Genomic DNA, 12,009 nt, shown 5'->3' on the forward strand with positions numbered 1-12,009 from the left:
ATCCTAATTTAATTTAGCATAATGAGTTAGGCATATATTTTTTGACATAATAATATTTTGACATACTTGTTTGTTGCACATAACTCTTTAATAAGCATAATTATAGTTTAGGCTAATGTATCTTACCATAATTTTGATTTGCATAAAGGTAGGTTAGTTAGGTTAGGGTGCGGCCGCCCATAAGCCGCCAATATGCTTTACAATATTATGCTTAAAAATTGTAAAATCTATAAATTATTGATTTATAGATAAAAATTTTACAGTCTACGGTGTTTATGGTAAATACATTTTCACGATAAATAGAACTCTTAAAATGTTACTATTTATCACGAAAAAATATTATTTTCATCTTAAAGGTAGAAAAAGCTATTTTTTAATAAATAAACAAATGAATTGAGACGGAACTATTTGTTGACATATCAACCAAAAAATAGTTATTTAAGAAAACTATTATATTGCAACAGAAATGATTTCCTCAAAGCATAATATCCAATTTATGAGACATGTCTATTCAAACATCCCCATATTTAGATAAGCCCACGTCTCTCAAATCTTTTTAAAGGCAAGTGAATTGTGTGTATTTTGTTAGTAAATGTGATGCTTTGATATTTGTTAGGAAACTTGTTTGTTTGTAAAGTATATATGGTTTGGTGTTTGTGTTACATTTACCTGATGTTGTTGTAGTGATTGATGGAAATAGCATAGTTTTTGTTTGATATATTTATTGCGCAAACAAAGAATGCAAGTGAAATCAAATACCGATACCGGAAATAACGTTATAATAACGTAACATTCAGGAGTAACGTTATGAAAATACAAACAATTTAAAGGTGATGTATTAATATATAAGTCAGTGTTCAAGTTGCACCAGTCAAACTTGACGTTAACTTCAGTCTACGTAGAAAAACGTACACCATTTTGTCTGAATGACGTCAATGTCAAGTTGACTGGTGCAATACACCCTAAATTGATTGTGGTTAGCACATCTACCTAAATCCTAAAAACCTAAATCATATTTTAGGCTAATCTAAGTTTTGTTTTGTTCTGTCATTGTCAAATATTGTAAGGTGCGATGTGTGTGACAAAACATAGTTTACTCTAAAATATGCTTCAGTTTTTATATGAATCACGGGGTCTATTTTGTCATTATTAACAAATAGTATTTTTAAACGTGTAATAAGACTAATGATATAATGGCATAGCCATATAACATTGCAGTTCTTGTCATACAATTTATTTAGTGAATAATATCATATCGATTCAAATAAATATGGATTCTCTCGCAACCGTTGGCCCTGTCTACCCGGCAAACAATAAAGACATACTGTAATCTGTAGGTTAGTAACATTTCGAAATAAATTCTAGAATAACATTGCATAATATGAATTTTAAAAATATAACAGAGTTTATAGATCAATATGAGTGAGCTGAATGACGACGATCATGTAAGTGACGCAAAAGCTGAGCACGGAGACCGGCAGACTCAGGTTCACGTGTAGATGGCGCCCCACGCGCTGTCTCACCGGCCGCGCTTCTATGTAACGCACAAAGCAAATTATCTGATTCTCTGTGCTCTCATCTGAAAATAATGGTTATTTCGTAAGTGTCCGGTCAAATTGTTCCGTTGCGTCGACGTAGCGCGTTGCAGCTCAATCAAAGTCAAACCATTTATTCGAAATGATGGTGACCACCATGGTGACTCTTCAAATTAGTTTTTCCGGCTTCTCAGCGGTGGTTGTTCCGAAATGCTTTTTTTTCAGCATTTCTTCTCAGCAGTGGTCGTTCCGAAAGTTTGTAACTTTCGACCACAACCACTGCTGAAACGAAATACCGAAAGAAATTAATTTGAATAACATGATTGCTATAGCTGTTATAGCAATATATTTTTTAAACATGAAAGTTTTATAAAAAATTACCTGAGGTTCAATTGCAACAATCATGACAAACAAAAACGCAAAGTATGCCTCTTAATCTTATGTGGTTAATGTTAACCTTACGTTGTATAGTGCAACCGAATCTTCAAATACTTTTTTATTCTTGCCGTTTTTATCATTCATATAGAATTTAATGAAAATAAATCTTACCGATTTTTGACACTAACTTGGCGTGCAGAAAGCAACTTATAGATTCCACTTCACTTTCAATCAACTCGCCTAAAACGGAAGGTATAACCAACTGTACGGCTGTGTAGGCCAAATATGTTAGCTGCGTAATGACTGAAGCGGCATCTACAAGCTGAAAAGAAGTACATTAAGTACCTAACCAAATATATATATATATATATAAATACAAATTTCAATCAACTGTAACACACATAAGTCAGAGCAGTTAATACATGTATATATTGATTGAAATTGCCGAAAATATAAACAGAACATCTCAAAGATCGTGGTAGGTAAGCTTTTTAGTTTAAACGGAATTCAAGACACGATGTCGATAATATTTACTAAAGAATCTAAAGTTGCTGGCATCATTTCATCTGCTAGAAAAGAGCTGACAGTCTCCAAACAGCTGAACGCACAGTTTCCAACAATATCTAAGAAAACTTTCGATTATTTAGTTGTTTGGTCAGATGCCACGGACATACAGACCTTTAGACACATTAAATTTATAAACCCTTCTGTCATTGGGGGGTTTAAAAACTTATTAATAGAATTACGAACTATCAAAAATGTAGTGTCGAAAATTTTAAAAACGATATTAAATGTTCTCGTGATTTATTTTCAATATTTGAAATCATAATACTCTAATTCAGAATATTTTATTTTATCATTTTCGGTAATTCTATTATCAAAATGATGAGACTATCGAAGGAAAAATAATAATTAAAATAATCATAATTTAAAATTTGAAAAGTACATGGAAGAACTCTGATGCTAACTTAAGTATAATTCTTCTTTACTTATGTCAATTGTAAAGTTGGCATCAGATGAATTAACGTAATGTTTTACATTCTCCACAAATGTGTGATAAATAAAGAAATCACTAATATACTTACATAAATTTGTGAATAGAATAATGCCAAATATATCACCATCATAATTTTAGGTACATTCGTAAATAGTCGTTGGACTATCTGCAATATATAGATTGAGCATCGTAAATTGTAATTTTCCGCCGTAAATTTCTACACAAACATCATTGTAAGTTTGTATTTGAGGTTATAAAAAAGTACACTCTATCATTAACCATTAATAACCTATCTGCCTCTTTGGGGACTATCCCGTGTGAAGTCCTAAGAGACAGAAAGGTTAATTATTAAACTAGATTTGAAAAAAATATCTTCACTAAAATTTTGTCTAAAGAAAATTACTTACCAAAAAATTGAACAAAGATTTCACTCGATCACCATAATCAGCAATTTTTACATATTCATCGATCGCATCTTCCATATTTATGTTAAATTGTACGGATAATTTTAATTCCTTTAAGCAAAAGTAAATAAAATACGGTATTATATAAGTCGCTATTGATAAAATATTAACACCTGCCGATGCTATAGCGTAGAAGTATTCTTTTAATACATTAACATTGCAAGCTCTATCATACACGATGCAAAAGTATATAAAAATAATAAAATCTAGTGTACAACAAAAAATAGTAAACGTAACAGAGATCATCGAAAAGGAATCATTTTTAATGTTTTTATTCAATTTCTGCATATCAATCATAAACTCGCAAAGACTATACTTAAACATGATACTAAACCAAAAGAAAGTAACGTAAGAGATGATGTCAAACAGATAGTAAGTCATATTAATAATATCAATATACACAAAGGTACTCAATAATGATCCTAACATACATACAAAAGCTAATAGTCTCAAACATTTGAAGACTAAGACAAACTCTTTCTTTACTAATCTAGTAAAACCAAAATTGAAGCCGAAAATACATTCGATTATTAAAAAAAATGTTATTATAAACTTTGATATTTCCATTTTAGTATTATTAGTTTTTATATTTGAAAACATTTTTGGATTGGACAATCGTTTTTGAGTTATACTAATAAAAGTGTGACTTGGTCGTGGACTTGGTTTGCTAAGTATGTTACATTAAGGATAATAAATTATACATGATGACTTTATGTCATGAATTAAATGAAAATGAAATTTGATGTGTTGTAGACATTCATTGTATCGTTACATCAACAAACATTACTATTATTGGTAGGACATATACAATTATACAACAATTTTAACGGCTCAGTTTTTCAAACAATGTTGATCTACTATTATTATAAAGAGATCAAGGTTTGTGTGTTTTTGAGGTAGGTAATCTCCGAAACTACCGAACCGATTTCAAAAATCTTTCACCCTTAGAATGGTACATTATGCAAGATTGGTATAGGCTATATTTTATCTTATAATTGTCACGGGAGCGAAGCTTCGGGCAACATCTAGTTTATCGTAACTTTGTTGTATGAAAAACAAGCACACAAAATAAATTCAATAAAGAGTCAACCGGTGTTAGGAAATTTCATCAGAATTATGCGTAAGACATAATAATTATAATTTACCACAAATATTTTTTATGCAAATATCCTTACATAAAATAAACTCGACATCTTATAGAGAAAATTAAATGATAGAACTTTTTCGCTGTTGAAGTTAGCGATGTATGGGATGCCGAGGGCAAGGGGTTTGTGCAGGTGCAGGGAAAATAGTAATGACCTCCGCGCAGAGTCATATCTGATGCAACGCATATCGCTAACAATACAGCGAGGACCTTGTTATCAGACATCCCATACAAACTTAATCTTAATTCCGGGAATTGAATCGCGAAGACGCTACCTCCATGAATAAATGGCTACAGAGGTCGACACAATAATAATAATAATTTACAATGTGTCTCAACAGTCTTTAAAACTACTATTCATAAGGGGTGCTCATTTGCATAATGACAATGACGTAAGTGGTACACCAGCTGAGCACGGCCACAGGAAGCCGCAGGTCTATTGGCACCACAGCCCATATGTTGCGATTCAACGGCTTGGCTTCCATAAATCTGAGTAGATCCAATATATTTTCATTTCTTTCGCGATCTGCAAAATAAATTTAATTAAAATGATTTTTTGACAAAAGAATTTGTCGTAAAGAGATGTTTTATTTGCAATCTTGTCCTTTGTTGTTCATCACCATATTGAAATTACTAATCGGCAGTGAAGCAAGCATAGGTGAAGAAAAATAAATAAAAAAATAAATTAGGACAAATCACACAGATTGAGCTAGCCCCAAAGTAAGTTCGAGACTTGTGTTATGGGATACTAACTCAACGATACTATATTTTATAACATATACATATATAGATAAACATCCAAGACCAGGGCCAATCAGAAAAAGATCATTTTCCATCATGACCCGATCGGGGATCTAACCCGTGACCTCTCGGTTCAGTGGCAAGAACTTCACCACTGCGTCACCGAGGTCGTCGAAGAAGCGGTGGAAGAAACTTCACCGAAGGCTGAAGCCTTCGGTGAAGTTTGTTCCACCGCTTAAGAGGTTAATTAACAAAATGTGGGGTCTTATAGATATTACAACTATGTGGACCATCACAGTTCATTAATCAGTTCTTTCATTGGATCCATAGCATTTAGATTACCAATTTTAAGTATATCATCAGCTCAACTCAGCTTGTAACCGAAACTACAGCTTCGAAGTTCATAGGCTGAGTAGTTTTGGTTCTGTTAGATATTTTTATCCACAAAGTATTATTTACAAGCTGATATTATATCAAATTAATTTAATATTAAGGATTCATAGCTGTGGATATTTATTGTAAAATACGGAAAATGTGTCACTTACATTCTTCTCCATTTTGTGTAATCAGTTTCTTGTGCAGTGTAGCTTTGACCTTTTCTATGTCAGATTTGATTTTCTCAACAAATATTGCGGGTATTATTACTTGCAAAGCCGTGTCTATAAGAAACACTAGTTCACTTAGTGCTAACACTGAATACTGTAAAGACTGGAAACATTTTATTATTTTTACATGTTATCTCATTTATTGTAGTTTTAATTCCAACGCTTTTCCTTCTGTAGATATTTCCTACATTATTATGACAGGTCTGGTACAACCAATAAATGTCAAATAATAAATTAAATTTTTACGCTGAATTGCAATGGAATTTGGCTGTGTTGTGGCACAATAAAAGTTTCTGGACTATTTAAAAAAAACCTGTTTATGTTAGAAGCAAGTGGAGGCTTATTATAAGGAATATCTGTAGAAAGTTATTGATGCGTTTCACTTTAGTCCTTACCTCTTTTTTTATGTAAAATAACATGTATGTTACCATCATCAATAATCTTGGACAATCAACTAACAGCATGATAATTAACTGAAATAGTAGAAATTATAATATTAACTGGAGTCATAGAAAGAAATAGATAATCACTCAAAATAACATTATCAAAAGGTTTGACATCTACTGATTTAATATTGTTTATAGGTAATGTATATGATAATTCGTCTTATGTTATGATTAAAAAAAAAAAAACTCACCAATTTGCTATAATTTGGCATGATTTTGTCAAAACATGCCTCCATGTCAATATACATTTTTTGGATCAATTTTATATTGAATGAACGTTCCGTAGTCATTTTCATTTTATTTGCACAAGAATAAAGACAAAAAAATACAATCGTATGAGTGATGGGTATAACATCTTTAGCAAGAATGGGCAAACAATATATCACACCTGGTACGTCGTTGTTGAAAACGCTATCAGAATTAGAACATACTTTTTCATTTGAATCACAATAGTAATTGCAAGTTGGAAGTATAACAACACAATTTAATATCAAATAAATAATAGACATAATACCAATATAGTTCTTCTTAATGAAATCATTATTAGCTTTATAGACATCGGAAATGAAATCTACGGTTTTGTACTGGGAGAACGATAGAACCATGACATATCCAATGTATTGGAGAAAATAAGGTACAAACCAGTAAGCACCTTTAAATCTTGTGTAGTATAGCAAGATCAATAAAAACATATCACAAAAAGTCACAAAATAACGTGTAATATCTGTTAAAAATCTATATGGTTGTCTTAATACTTTAGAAAAACCAAAATTAAAGCCGAACACAAGCTCAATGATAAGGAAAAATACTAGTACTGATTTTTGAATCAATTTAGAAGTATTTTCTGATTCCAGAACTAACATTTTGTGTTATGTTTTTTACAATACACATACCTATTAACTATGAGTAGAATTATAAAATGAGTATTATTTTCATAGCCCCTGTTCAATTATTCAAACGTAATAATTATAGTGAAGCAGACATTCTAGTGATTATCACATTAATAAACGTTTTACGTATTGATTTTAATAATATATTCTACATACCACTATGTAATCTAATTGTCACTAATATAAAACTTTCAATTTTTTGAATGACCCGAACGATCATTACTGCGATGAAGACATAGCGAAATAAACTCATTTAAACATTCTTGGTACTTAAGGTTTTACCATTATTGTATTTTATAGGTATTATATATTTTCTAATAATATCTATAACAAAGTATCCAAAAATATGTTATGACTGTGATCTAATACAAATTCTATTAATTTTTTCAGAAATTAGACCTTCACAGGCACTTTTTCTCGTCAATTTTTATATTTATAGTTATTTCTCACAAGCTACAAACTACTGGCATTTTGGTACGACCACTGCTGAGAAGAAATGCCGTAAGAAAGCAATTTGAACAGTGTTAGTCCCTATCATTCCAGAAGGGTTTACCATTTTTGTTTCTTACAATGTTTTTTTCTTATAATATATAAACGAGAAGAATTCATTGTTTGATTAATCTGCAAGAATTAATCGAACAAATGCGTGAACTGTATGATGATGATGAGGTAAGTGATGAACATGCCGAACAGCGAAGCGGGCAGTCTCAGGTTGAGAGGGACCACGTGCCAGACATGGTACTCCATGGATCGTCCGTGGATGTACCGCAGCAACCATCTGATTTCCCGACGTGTTTGTTTGTCTAGAAAACAAAAAACAATTAGGTAGAAATATCTGTTTTGTAAATTGTACTCTCAACCTACAATACATTCACGTGCAATTTAATAAGTAGTTTTGAAGAAAAGAAAAACTGGTCAAGTGCGAGTTAGACTAGCGCACCGAGGGTTCCGTACAAAAAAAAATTGAAGACATTTTCTTTAGCAGAAAACGATGATTACGGACGAGAAAGACATTTTTTATCTCATTAAAATTTCAAATTTGAGGTACGGAACCCTAAAAACTTAACAAAATATCTCAATACCATATCTTTTAAATATGTTCTAGAAATTTTTGAAATATTTTGCAGCAAAAACAAATGTCCTACAATACTACCCTGAGGTACACCATAATATTATCAATTGCTTTTTATAAATACTTTGAGTAAAATATGTTATAATGACTAAATATTTAAATGATATTGTGTTTAATTAAACAGCAATAACATACATCAATGGCATTAGTAAAAGTAAATGTAATTTACCCGTTTCATGAATCAGAAGATTATGAAGAGTCAACTTGAAAGAATTATATTGATATACAACCATCTGTCCCACGGCAGCCGGAATACAGAGAAGGAAACCAAGGTGAACGACGTATGAGTAATTCACAACAAATGCCACCCAGTCTCGCTGTAAGGAAAATAATATGGAATACAATTTATAAAGTTCATTTTTTAGACATAACACATTTTGTTAGTAATAGCGAGTAACGATAAAATCGGCAGTAGTCTAGGAGTTTAGGTACTAGATTTTAGTCAGATAATCTTGGTTCTTTCGATCACAGCCTCGCTGGATCACAGTGTTTAAAAGGACCTGAGTTTTAATCTTACTTGAGTTTGTATACTAATCTGAATAATGTACAATACATTAATTTCTAACACTGTTATGTTCACTGGTTTGTATGTGTCTTCTGCCATTAAAATGGCGGTATATAAAATCATATATGAGGTTGGGGCTAGCTCAATCTGTGCGATTTGTCCTAATATATTTATTTATTAGTCATCAGGTTTGGGCAAACTTCTCTCTCAAAATCAAAATCAAATCATTTATTCAGAAATTAGGCCTTCACAGGCACTTTTTCACGTCATATTCTAAATTAAATGATGTTTACCAAAGCTACAAACTACTAGCATTTCGGAACGACCACTGCTGAGAAGAAATGGCGAAAGAAAAAACTCATTCAAACAGTGTTGGTCCCTATCATGCCAGAAGGGTTACAATTTTTTAAATATAAATTTATGTATAATTTTTTATCAGTAATACAGTAATATAACATGTAAGTACACAATAAAGTACATGGTCAAAAGGTATACTGAATCATATTATGATTGTGATCAAGTGCTGATGAAAGGAAAATATATATACTTATATATATATATATAATTAACCAAACAAAAAAAACTTTTAATCTCTCCTCCTACCATTTATTGTCTTATATTGTGGCATCTAGTTGATATTGTGGGTATATAGGTGGATATCTAGCAAATACTTACATGTTCTTTAAACCATAACAGTGACATGTATGTAATAAACATTCCTTTCGGAAAGTTCACCAAAAGCCCAAACATGAACTGGAATAAACAACATATTTAGTTAGATAAAATAAATATTTGAATCAATCTTTTCAACTAGAACTATAACCGTAATTTTTTAGCACCAAACAGCGCTAATGTATCAAATTATTATTTATCTAAAGCAATATTTAAAGTACCTACCAGTTTATCAAACATAGGTGTTATTCTGTCGGCAGCATCTAATATTTCTATATACTTCTTCAGACTGCGGTCGGCGCTGTATTTGCCAGATTTCAGAGAAGCTTCCATATTCTTCGTACTTTTATACACAGTGTAAATGATAATTATCTGGACAATCGTCAGTATATCCACGCCAATAGTGACCCAAAGATACAGGAACAATTCAGATGAAATATTCAAGCAATACGGATGAGTGATCGGATGTGAACAAATAGAACGATCATAACACATTTGAAAATAAAACAAAATGTTGTGAAAACTGCGACTTTTACATCAATATTTCTATTATTATTTTTCTCTTCGCTGTCTTCGTTAATGACAGCGAAATCTAACAAAAATTCGTACAAATTATGATTCGTAAGCAACAGAACTAACATATAACTAAAATATTCTATGTGATGCAGCAACATCAATTCTATCGTGTCACTGAACATCTTAAAGATCAAATAATTCATCAAAACTCCAGACACAAAGGCACAGTAAAGTTTTTCAAAAATCACCTTATTGCAGATTGGTTTTAGAAATCCGAAACGAAATCCGAATAATATTTGAACTATTATGAAGAATGCTGATAAAGATTTTGATATTTTTTTCACTGTATTTGATCCACTTGAGTCCATTATGGCTTGTTTGGTACGCATGCCAAAAAATACTGGATAGATTTCATTGGGCAGAGATCGTCAACCTTGTAGCTCACTGGTAAATAATTTAAAAAAATGTAACTTTTGTGAAGAAATTATTTTTATCTTATAGATTTAAAAATCGAATAAAAATCGTACATGGTAGATGCATTTCATCGCGCGTTGGTTGTAAAAATCAATCCAGGGAGAGGGCTAGGTTGGAATAGCAATTTACATATTTTTAGTATTTCTGAATCCCTATTTGCCCAATAAGCAAGAAAGCTATTCAAACTATGTCTATATTTATGTTGTTTTTGCGATTATATACATTCATTGTCTCATTGTCAAAAAAATGTATAAAAAAATATCGAGAATATAAAATTTTCTCATCTTTTCGATTCTACATGGTAGTCAAATAATGTTATATATATTTTTTTACTTTCAAAAATTTTTAACGATGCAAATTGATGCCTTTCATTTCAAAACCATGTTTTCAAAATTAGTACATAATTTTAAATCACATTCCGCATGTTGACGATACCTTTTGTGTGTTTTGTTAATGTCGTTCTAAGGTATTACGGGTGCAGCCCGCTGTCATGATACTCTAATCTAGTGTTGCCGAACTATCGATAGTTTAATAATCGATAATTGAAAAAGGTCATACTAACGATAGGCATATCGGTGACACAATATTGCAGTGCAATATGCAGATAGTATTGCTCTTTATTAATATTATTGCACCAAAACCGGCTATAACCTTATTTTCGAAAAAAATATACCATTATATAACACCATATGTAACAAAAATATACCTTATCTCGATTTAGTTTGTATAACAGCATTTTTTCTGAACCAGACCTTAGTTCCTCAATATAAAGTTTGTAAAAGGCCTTAATTTCAAAACTGTTTAACGAAAACAAATGTAATGAAAAAAGTCACGTAGTATATTAAATTATTTACAAAAATATAAAAATAAGCCTTGTTATTGAAGCTAATAAAATATTTTTATTGTAATTTAATTTTCAGCATTCAATGTTTTTAGTACAGTATTACTATACTTAGCACTAAATTAATGATATTATTATTGACGACCTCGGTGGCGCCGTGGTAAAGTGCTTGCCTCCGAACCGAGAGGTCCCGGGTCATGATGGAAAATGATCTTTTTCTGATTGGCCCGGGTCTTGGATGTTTATCTATATATGTATTTGTTATAAAATATAGTATCGTTGAGTTAGTATCCCATGACACAAGTCTCGAACTTACTTTGGGGCTAGCTCAATCTGTGTGATTTGTCCTATATATTTATTTTTATTTATTTTTATTTTATTTATAATGAAAATACTATAAATAGTTTGGCTTTCGATAGTCTATCGAAACGCTATCGATTATTGACTATCGAGCGCCAACACTACTCTAATACTAACTAATCATCTTTAAAATAGAAAAAGCCATTATGTAATATGCTGAGTCATCATCATATCGAGTGTGTTATTGCTAACACTGGTGTCAGATTTTACTCAAGTCGCCTAAAGGCATCTGACATGACTTTTACGACTATTTATCTTCATCTAGTGTCAGGTATATACACTTGGGAACAAAAATGTCAACCACTGTAA

The 12,009-nt window shown here is 31.3% G+C and overlaps 1 long non-coding RNA gene across 1 annotated transcript; it reads right to left on the reverse strand.

The window, feature by feature from the left end:
* Window positions 1–804: 804 nt before the first annotated feature.
* LOC128678385 (uncharacterized) lies at window positions 805–3,099 on the reverse strand. The gene is made up of 3 exons (XR_010370173.1): window positions 2,999–3,099; window positions 2,085–2,235; window positions 805–1,579 (listed from the first exon to the last, which is right to left on the reverse strand). It is a non-coding gene; the product is annotated as an uncharacterized LOC128678385 (long non-coding RNA).
* Between the last annotated feature and the right edge of the window lie 8,910 nt (window positions 3,100–12,009).

The sequence above is a fragment of the Plodia interpunctella genome, chromosome 19, assembly GCF_027563975.2.
Source record: "Plodia interpunctella isolate USDA-ARS_2022_Savannah chromosome 19, ilPloInte3.2, whole genome shotgun sequence".
In the NCBI taxonomy this organism is placed as follows: Eukaryota; Metazoa; Arthropoda; class Insecta; order Lepidoptera; family Pyralidae; genus Plodia; species Plodia interpunctella.